The sequence below is a fragment of the Cryptomeria japonica genome, unplaced genomic scaffold (genome assembly GCF_030272615.1).
Source record: "Cryptomeria japonica unplaced genomic scaffold, Sugi_1.0 HiC_scaffold_245, whole genome shotgun sequence".
NCBI classification, from domain to species: Eukaryota; Viridiplantae; Streptophyta; class Pinopsida; order Cupressales; family Cupressaceae; genus Cryptomeria; species Cryptomeria japonica.
This window is the reverse complement of record NW_026729067.1, coordinates 221,615-231,970: the sequence shown is the minus strand read 5'-3', so window position 1 is coordinate 231,970 and position 10,356 is coordinate 221,615. Positions and strand designations below refer to the sequence as shown.

At 62.9% G+C, this 10,356-nt stretch overlaps 1 non-coding gene across 1 annotated transcript; it reads left to right on the top strand.

Annotated features, from left to right (window-relative positions):
- The first annotated feature begins 4,420 nt into the window (after positions 1 to 4,420).
- LOC131869363 (5S ribosomal RNA) lies at positions 4,421 to 4,539 on the top strand. The gene has a single exon (XR_009367747.1). It is a non-coding gene; the product is annotated as a 5S ribosomal RNA (ribosomal RNA).
- Positions 4,540 to 10,356: the final 5,817 nt, after the last annotated feature.

Sequence of the window (10,356 nt, the reverse complement as noted above, 5' to 3'; positions counted from 1 at the left end):
GGAGCACACTTCGGAGCGCTCCTTGGTGCGCACCATGGTGCCCACCAGGGCGCGCAACCCAGCCAAGGTCTGCACACTAAGGTGCCCACCCCGGCGAAGGTGCACGCGAGGTGCGCACCCGGGGCAAACCGGGCTCCGACTTCGTGCACGCCATGGTGCCCACCGCGGCGAAGGTGCACGCGAGGTGCGCACCCGGGGCAAACCGGGCTCCGACTTCGTGCACGCCGCACCTTGGAGCACACTTCGGAGCGCTCCTTGGTGCGCACCATGGTGCCCACCAGGGCGCGCAACCCAGCCAAGGTGTGCGCACCAAGGTGCACGCGAGGTGCGCACCCGGGGCAAACCGGGGTCCGACTTCGTGCACGCCGCACCTTGGAGCACACATCGGAGCGCTCCCAGGTTCGCACCAGCGTTGCGCACCTTTGATGCGCTGCCTTCACTAATTTCCAGAAAAGGCAAAAAAAAACGATATTTTAAAATTTCCGTTCTGAAAGATAGTGAAAAAAACGGAACGCGGGTGCCATCTTGAGCCCTTCCTGGTGCGCAGCCCAGGCAAGTTGTGCGCACCAAGGTGCCCACCCTGGCGGAGGTGCGCGCCCGGGGCAAACCGGGCTCCGACTTCGTGCACTGCATGGTGCCCACCAAGGCGCGCAACCCAGCCAAGGTGCCCACCGCAGCGAAGGTGCACGCGAGGTGCACACCCGGGGCAAACCGGGCTCCGACTTCGTGCACGCCGCACCTTGGAGCACACTTCAGAGCGCTCCTTGGTGCGCACCAGGGCGCGCAACCCAGCCGAGGTGCCCACCCCGGCGAAGGTGCACGCGAGGTGCGCACCCGGGGCAAACCGGGCTCCGACTTCGTGCACGCCATGGTGCCCACCGCGGCGAAGGTGCGCACCCGGGGCAAACCGGGCTCCGACTTCGTGCACGCCGCACCTTGGAGCACACTTCGGAGCGCTCCTTGGTGCGCACCATGGTGCCCACCAGGCCGCGCAACCCAGCCAAGGTGTGCGCACCAAGGTGCACGCGAGGTGCGCACCCGGGGCAAACCGGGGTCCGACTTCGTGCACGCCGCACCTTGGAGCACACATCGGGGCGCTCCCGGGTTCGCACCGGCGTTGCGCACCGTGGTGGGCACCTCGGAGCACACCAAGGTGGGCAGCGAGGTGCGCACCTTTGATGCGATGCCTTCACTAATTTCCATAAAAGGCAAAAAAAAAACGAGATTTTAAAATTTCCGTTTTGAAAGATAGTGAGAAAAAGGGAATGCTGGTGCCATCTTGAGCCCGCCCTGGTGCGCAGCCCAGCCAAGGTTTGCGCACCAAGGTGCCCACCCTGGCGAAGGTGCGCGCCCGGGCAATTAACCCAACTTCCAACTTCGCGCGCGCCAGGGTGGGAGCGCACCCAACAACCGGGCCTGGGAAGAGCCAATGCGAGAAACCCCACCAAACTCTCTGACAAAAAAAGAGGGGGCGCTCCAGTAACCCCGCTTCGGAGCGCACCCTGGGCAAACCCAGCCAAGGTGCCCACCCCGGCCAAGGTGCAGGCGAGGTGCGCACCCGGGGCAAACCGGGCTCCGACAACGTGCACGCCGCACCTTGGAGCACACTTCGTAGCGCTCCCGGGTGCGCACCTCAGAGCACACCAAGGTGGGCAGCGAGGTGCGCACCTTTGATGCGCTGCCTTCACTAATTTCCAGAAAAGGCAAAAAAAAAAGGAGATTTTAAAATTTCCGTTTTGAAAGATAGTGAAAAAAACGGAACGCGCGTGCCATCTTGAGCCCGCCCTGGTGCGCAGCCCAGGTAAGGTGCCACCCTGGCAAAGGTGCGCACCCGGGCAATTAACCCTACTTCCGACTTCGTGCGCGCCAGGGTGGCAACCGGGCCTCGGAAGAGCCAATGCGAGAAACCCCACCAAACGCTCCGACAAAAAAAGAGGCGGCGCTCCAATAACCCCGCTTCGGAGCGCAGCCGGGGCAAACCAAGCCAAGGTGCCCACCCCGACGAAGGTGCACGCGAGGTGCGCACCCGGGGCAAACCGGGCTCCGACAACGTGCACGCAGCACCTTGGAGCACACTTCGAAGCACTCCCGGGTGCCCACCGGCGTTGCGCACCGTGGTGGGCAGCGAGGTGCGCACCTTTGATGCGCTGCCTTCACTAATTTCCAGAAAAAGGCAAAAAAAAATGAGATTTTAAAATTTCCGTTTTGAAAGATAGTGAAAAAAAAGGAACGCGGGTGCCATCTTGAGCCCGCCCTGGTGCGCAGCCCAGGCAAGGCATGCGCACCAAGGTGCCCACCCGAGGTGCACACCCGGGGCAAACCGGGCTCCGACTTCGTGCAGGCCGCACCTTGGAGCACACTTCGGAGCGCTCCTTGGTGCGCACCATGGTGCCCACCAGGGCGCACCCGAGGCAAACCGGGCTCCGACTTCGTGCACGCCGCACCTTGGAGCACACATCGGAGCGCTCCCAGGTTCGCACCAGCGTTGCGCACCTTTGATGCGCTGCCTTCACTAATTTCCAGAAAAGGCAAAAAAAAACGATATTTTAAAATTTCCGTTCTGAAAGATAGTGAAAAAAACGGAACGCGGGTGCCATCTTGAGCCCTTCCTGATGCGCAGCCCAGGCAAGTTGTGCGCACCAAGGTGCCCACCCTGGCGGAGGTGCGCGCCCGGGGCAAACCGGGCTCCGACTTCGTGCACTGCATGGTGCCCACCAAGGCGCGCAACCCAGCCAAGGTGCCCACCGCAGCGAAGGTTCACGCGAGGTGCGCACCCGAGGTGCACACCCGGGGCAAACCGGGCTCCGACTTCGTGCACGCCGCACCTTGGAGCACACTTCAGAGCGCTCCTTGGTACGCACCAGGGCGCGCAACCCAGCCAAGGTGCTCACCCCGGCGAAGGTGCACGCGAGGTGCGCACCCGGGGCAAACCGGGCTCGGACTTCGTGCACGCCGCACCTTGGAGCACACATCGGAGCGCTCCCGGGTTCGCACCAGCATTGCGCACCTTTGATGCGCTGCCTTCACTAATTTCCAGAAAAGGCAAAAAAAAGAAAAAAATGAGATTTTAAAATTTCCGTTTTGAAAGATAGTGAAAAAAACGGAACGCGGGTGCCATCTTGAGCCCGCCCTGGTGTGCAGCCCAGGCAAGTTGTGCGCACCAAGGCACCCACCCTGGCCAAGGTGGGTCACGGGGTGGGTCCTAGGGTGGGTAACGGGGTGGGTACTAAGGTGCGTGCCAAGGTGGGTCATAGGGTGGGTGCCAAGGTGGGCACCAGGGTGGGTGTGCACCAACCCTAGCCAGGGTAGGTCACGGGGTGGTTGTCGGGGTGGGCGTCAAGGAGCCAAGGTGGGTGGCAAGTAGCCAAGTTGCGTGCCAAGGTGGGTGTCGGGGTGGGTGCCAAGGATCCAAGGTGGGTGCCAAGGAACCAAGGTGGGTGTCTGGGTGGGTGCCGAGGTGGGAGCCAGGGTGGGTCCCAAGGTGAGTGCAAAGGTGGGTGCCAGGGTCAAGGTGAGTGCCAATGTGGGTTCCAAGGTGCCAGGGTCAGGGTGAGTGCCAATGTGGGTTCAAAGGTGCTAAGTTGGGTGCGAGGTTGGGTGCGAGGGTGGGTGGGTGCCAAGGTGTGCTAGGTGGAAGCCCGGGTGGGTCGGCATCCCATGGGTGTCGAGTTGGGTGCCTGATGGGTGCTTCTTGTCAAGTTTTAGTCGTCGGGACTCATTTCGAGCCTTAGAGGTCGTTTCTTGTCCGGTTGCCCTGTCTTCGACCTGGGAACCCAATTTTGGTCCTCGGGTCCCATTTTTTTTTGTCTCGCATCCCACTTTTGGCCTGTGGCCTTTTCGGGGTCGATTCTCGTTTTGGGCATCAGAGCATGTTTCTTCTCCTAAAACCCAATATTTGTTTATTAAGTCTCGGAACACATTTTTGTTCTCGTGGACCCATCATGGGTCTTGGAACGCATTTGTGGTCCTTGGGTCCCATTTTGCATCCCGAAACTTGTGTTTTGGTGCTTGATCCCTATTTTGGGTGCCCACCTTGCACCAAGTGCGCACCCGGGGCAAACCGAGCGCCTTGGTGCACCGGGGCAAGATCGAGCGTGCACCCGAGGCGCCCCGAACATGCACCAAGGTGCACTCGGCCCACATGTGAGCGCAGGTCGTTGCGCCCGAGGTGGTGTGTGGGCACCGCGTTGCAGACGGGACACTGCACGCACACGACGCCCCCTCCAGGTGCACGCACGTAGGCCGGGCCGGGTGCACACCCGACGCCCTAGCAAGGTGCGCGCACCCGGGCAGGGCTCACACTTGGCGAACGGGGCGCACTTCGCGAGGGAGGGTGTGCACCTCGACGGGGGTGGGTGGCCGGGGTGGATTCGCACGTGGGTCGCGGTTTGCTAAGTACACACTGCGACAAGCTCATAACGGGTGCGATCATACCAGCGTTAGTGCACCGGATCCCATCAGAACTCCGCAGTTAAGCGCGCTTGGGCCGGAGTAGTACTGGGATGGGTGACCTCCCGGGAAGTCCCGGTGTTGCACCCTTTTTTAGTTTTTCGCCGGGCGTCGCAATGCTATTTGAATAAACCTTTTGCCCGTTTGCGTTCTCGTCGGGGCCGGGCCGGGCCGGGGTGCGCTGCCCGCACTACCGCGCGCGCGGGGGCGACACCGAGCGCGCACCCGAGGCGCCCCGAGCACACAGGCCACGGTGCAACCCGGGCGTTGTGCGCGCACCCCGGTGCGCCCGAGGTGCTGCGCGCGCACCCAGGTGAAATCGGTGTGCACCTCGGCCAGTGCGCGCTCGGTCGAGTCGCGCACGTTGGCCAAGGTGCACGGTGATGTTTCTTACTCTAAGGTTCCGCACCAGACGCCCGGGACAGGTGAGCGAAGCTGGGCGGGGCCGGGTGCGCGGCCGGGGCAGGTGCACGCAGCTGGAGAGAGCTTTGGAGCACACTTCGGAGCGCACCAATGATGCGCTCCATTCAAAAGTTTCCTGAAAAGGCAAAAAAAGTTGAGATTATAGAATTTCCCACTTGAGAGATTGTAAAAAAAAAAAATTTAAAATGAAGGAAACGCGGGTGCCAAGGTGTGCGCAGCCCAGCCAAGGTGTGCGCACCAAGGCGCCCACCCTGGCGAAGGTGCACGCAAGGTGCGCACCCGAGGCAAACCGGACAATTAACCCAACTTTCGACTTCGCGCGCACCTTGGAGCGCACTTCGGAGCGCTCCTTGGTGCGCACCAATCTTGGGCACCTCGGAGTGCACCATGGCGCCCACCAAGGTGCGCACCCGGGGCAAACCGAGCTCCGACTTCGTGCGCACCTTGGAGCGCACGAAAGGTGCGCACCATGGCGCCCACCAAGGTGCGCAGCCCAGCCAAGGCGTGCGCATCAAGGTGCGCACCCTGGCGAAGGTGCGCACCCGGGGCAAACCGAGCTCCGACTTCGTGCGCACCTTGGAGCGCACAAAAGGTGCGCAACCCAGCCAAGGTGTGCGCACCCCGGTCAAACCGAGCTCCGAATCGTGCGCACCAGAGGTGCACGCCATCGTGCGCACCTTGGAGCACACTTCGGAGCCCTCCTTGGTGCGCGCCGATGTTGCGCACCTCGGAGCGCACCCGGGGAAAACAATGCAATTAACCCGACTTTCGACTTCGTGGGCACCTCGGAGCGCTCTCGGGTTCGCACCTCGGAGCACACCGAGGTGCGCACCTTTGATGCGCTGCCTTCACCAATTTCCAGAAAAGGCAAGAAAACATTGAGAAGGTGTGCGCACCGAGGTGCCCACCCTGGCGAAGGTGCACGCGAGGTGCGCACCCGGGGCAAACCGGGCTCCGACTTCGTGCACGCCGCACCTTGGAGCACACTTCGGAGCGCTCCTTGGTGCGCACCAGGGCGCGCAACCCAGCCGAGGTGCCCACCCCGGCGAAGGTGCACGCGAGGTGCGCACCCGGGGCAAACCGGGCTCCGACTTCGTGCACGCCATGGTGCCCACCGCGGCGAAGGTGCACGCGAGGTGCGCACCCGGGGCAAACCGGGCTCCGACTTCGTGCACGCCGCACCTTGGAGCACACTTCGGAGCGCTCCTTGGTGCGCACCATGGTGCCCACCAGGGCGCGCAACCCCGCCGAAGGTGCACGCGAGGTGCGCACCCGGGGCAAACCGGGCTCCGACTTCGTGCACGCCGCACCTTGGAGCACACTTCGGAGCGCTCCTTGGTGCGCACCATGGTGCCCACCAGGGCGCGCAACCCCGCCGAAGGTGCACGCGAGGTGCGCACCCGGGGCAAACCGGGCTCCGACTTCGTGCACGCCATGGTGCGCACCGCGGCGAAGGTGCGCACCCGGGGCAAACCGGGCTCCGACTTCGTGCACGCCGCACCTTGGAGCACACTTCGGAGCGCTCCTTGGTGCGCACCAGGGCACGCAACCCAGCCGAGGTGCCCACCCCGGCGAAGGTGCACGCGAGGTGCGTACCCGGGGCAAACCGGGCTCCGACTTCGTGCACGCCGCACCTTGGAGCACACTTCGGAGCGCTCCTTGGTGCGCACCATGGTGCCCACCAGGCCGCGCAACCCAGCCAAGGTGTGCGCACCAAGGTGCACGCGAGGTGCGCACCCGGGGCAAACCGGGGTCCGACTTCGTGCACGCCGCACCTTGGAGCACACATCGGGGCGCTCCCGGGTTCGCACCGGCGTTGCGCACCGTGGTGGGCACCTCGGAGCACACCAAGGTGGGCAGCGAGGTGCGCACCTTTGATGCGATGCCTTCACTAATTTCCATAAAAGGCAAAAAAAAAACGAGATTTTAAAATTTCCGTTTTGAAAGATAGTGAGAAAAAGGGAATGCTGGTGCCATCTTGAGCCCGCCCTGGTGCGCAGCCCAGCCAAGGTGTGCGCACCAAGGTGCCCACCCTGGCGAAGGTGCGCGCCCGGGCAATTAACCCAACTTCCAACTTCGCGCGCGCCAGGGTGGGAGCGCACCCAACAACCGGGCCTGGGAAGAGCCAATGCGAGAAACCCCACCAAACGCTCTGACAAAAAAAGAGGGGGCGCTCCAGTAACCCCGCTTCGGAGCGCACCCTGGGCAAACCCAGCCAAGGTGCCCACCCCGGCCAAGGTGCAGGCGAGGTGCGCACCCGGGGCAAACCGGGCTCCGACAACGTGCACGCCGCACCTTGGAGCACACTTCGTAGCGCTCCCGGGTGCGCACCTCAGAGCACACCAAGGTGGGCAGCGAGGTGCGCACCTTTGATGCGCTGCCTTCACTAATTTCCAGAAAAGGCAAAAAAAAAAGGAGATTTTAAAATTTCCGTTTTGAAAGATAGTGAAAAAAACGGAACGCGCGTGCCATCTTGAGCCCGCCCTGGTGCGCAGCCCAGGTAAGGTGCCCACCCTGGCAAAGGTGCGCACCCGGGCAATTAACCCTACTTCCGACTTCGTGCGCGCCAGGGTGGCAACCGGGCCTCGGAAGAGCCAATGCGAGAAACCCCACCAAACGCTCCGACAAAAAAAGAGGCGGCGCTCCAATAACCCCGCTTCGGAGCGCAGCCGGGGCAAACCCAGCCAAGGTGCCCACCCCGACGAAGGTGCACGCGAGGTGCGCACCCGGGGCAAACCGGGCTCCGACAACGTGCACGCAGCACCTTGGAGCACACTTCGAAGCACTCCCGGGTGCCCACCGGCGTTGCGCACCGTGGTGGGCAGCGAGGTGCGCACCTTTGATGCGCTGCCTTCACTAATTTCCAGAAAAAGGCAAAAAAAAATGAGATTTTAAAATTTCCGTTTTGAAAGATAGTGAAAAAAAAGGAACGCGGGTGCCATCTTGAGCCCGCCCTGGTGCGCAGCCCAGGCAAGGCATGCGCACCAAGGTGCCCACCCGAGGTGCACACCCGGGGCAAACCGGGCTCCGACTTCGTGCAGGCCGCACCTTGGAGCACACTTCGGAGCGCTCCTTGGTGCGCACCATGGTGCCCACCAGGGCGCGCAACCCAGCCAAGGTCTGCACACTAAGGTGCCCACCCCGGCGAAGGTGCACGCGAGGTGCGCACCCGGGGCAAACCGGGCTCCGACTTCGTGCACGCCATGGTGCCCACCGCGGCGAAGGTGCACGCGAGGTGCGCACCCGGGGCAAACCGGGCTCCGACTTCGTGCACGCCGCACCTTGGAGCACACTTCGGAGCGCTCCTTGGTGCGCACCATGGTGCCCACCAGGGCGCGCAACCCAGCCAAGGTGTGCGCACCAAGGTGCACGCGAGGTGCGCACCCGGGGCAAACCGGGGTCCGACTTCGTGCACGCCGCACCTTGGAGCACACATCGGAGCGCTCCCAGGTTCGCACCAGCGTTGCGCACCTTTGATGCGCTGCCTTCACTAATTTCCAGAAAAGGCAAAAAAAAACGATATTTTAAAATTTCCGTTCTGAAAGATAGTGAAAAAAACGGAACGCGGGTGCCATCTTGAGCCCTTCCTGGTGCGCAGCCCAGGCAAGTTGTGCGCACCAAGGTGCCCACCCTGGCGGAGGTGCGCGCCCGGGGCAAACCGGGCTCCGACTTCGTGCACTGCATGGTGCCCACCAAGGCGCGCAACCCAGCCAAGGTGCCCACCGCAGCGAAGGTGCACGCGAGGTGCACACCCGGGGCAAACCGGGCTCCGACTTCGTGCACGCCGCACCTTGGAGCACACTTCAGAGCGCTCCTTGGTGCGCACCAGGGCGCGCAACCCAGCCGAGGTGCCCACCCCGGCGAAGGTGCACGCGAGGTGCGCACCCGGGGCAAACCGGGCTCCGACTTCGTGCACGCCATGGTGCCCACCGCGGCGAAGGTGCGCACCCGGGGCAAACCGGGCTCCGACTTCGTGCACGCCGCACCTTGGAGCACACTTCGGAGCGCTCCTTGGTGCGCACCATGGTGCCCACCAGGCCGCGCAACCCAGCCAAGGTGTGCGCACCAAGGTGCACGCGAGGTGCGCACCCGGGGCAAACCGGGGTCCGACTTCGTGCACGCCGCACCTTGGAGCACACATCGGGGCGCTCCCGGGTTCGCACCGGCGTTGCGCACCGTGGTGGGCACCTCGGAGCACACCAAGGTGGGCAGCGAGGTGCGCACCTTTGATGCGATGCCTTCACTAATTTCCATAAAAGGCAAAAAAAAAACGAGATTTTAAAATTTCCGTTTTGAAAGATAGTGAGAAAAAGGGAATGCTGGTGCCATCTTGAGCCCGCCCTGGTGCGCAGCCCAGCCAAGGTTTGCGCACCAAGGTGCCCACCCTGGCGAAGGTGCGCGCCCGGGCAATTAACCCAACTTCCAACTTCGCGCGCGCCAGGGTGGGAGCGCACCCAACAACCGGGCCTGGGAAGAGCCAATGCGAGAAACCCCACCAAACTCTCTGACAAAAAAAGAGGGGGCGCTCCAGTAACCCCGCTTCGGAGCGCACCCTGGGCAAACCCAGCCAAGGTGCCCACCCCGGCCAAGGTGCAGGCGAGGTGCGCACCCGGGGCAAACCGGGCTCCGACAACGTGCACGCCGCACCTTGGAGCACACTTCGTAGCGCTCCCGGGTGCGCACCTCAGAGCACACCAAGGTGGGCAGCGAGGTGCGCACCTTTGATGCGCTGCCTTCACTAATTTCCAGAAAAGGCAAAAAAAAAAGGAGATTTTAAAATTTCCGTTTTGAAAGATAGTGAAAAAAACGGAACGCGCGTGCCATCTTGAGCCCGCCCTGGTGCGCAGCCCAGGTAAGGTGCCACCCTGGCAAAGGTGCGCACCCGGGCAATTAACCCTACTTCCGACTTCGTGCGCGCCAGGGTGGCAACCGGGCCTCGGAAGAGCCAATGCGAGAAACCCCACCAAACGCTCCGACAAAAAAAGAGGCGGCGCTCCAATAACCCCGCTTCGGAGCGCAGCCGGGGCAAACCAAGCCAAGGTGCCCACCCCGACGAAGGTGCACGCGAGGTGCGCACCCGGGGCAAACCGGGCTCCGACAACGTGCACGCAGCACCTTGGAGCACACTTCGAAGCACTCCCGGGTGCCCACCGGCGTTGCGCACCGTGGTGGGCAGCGAGGTGCGCACCTTTGATGCGCTGCCTTCACTAATTTCCAGAAAAAGGCAAAAAAAAATGAGATTTTAAAATTTCCGTTTTGAAAGATAGTGAAAAAAAAGGAACGCGGGTGCCATCTTGAGCCCGCCCTGGTGCGCAGCCCAGGCAAGGCATGCGCACCAAGGTGCCCACCCGAGGTGCACACCCGGGGCAAACCGGGCTCCGACTTCGTGCAGGCCGCACCTTGGAGCACACTTCGGAGCGCTCCTTGGTGCGCACCATGGTGCCCACCAGGGCGCACCCGAGGCAAACCGGGCTCCGACTTCGT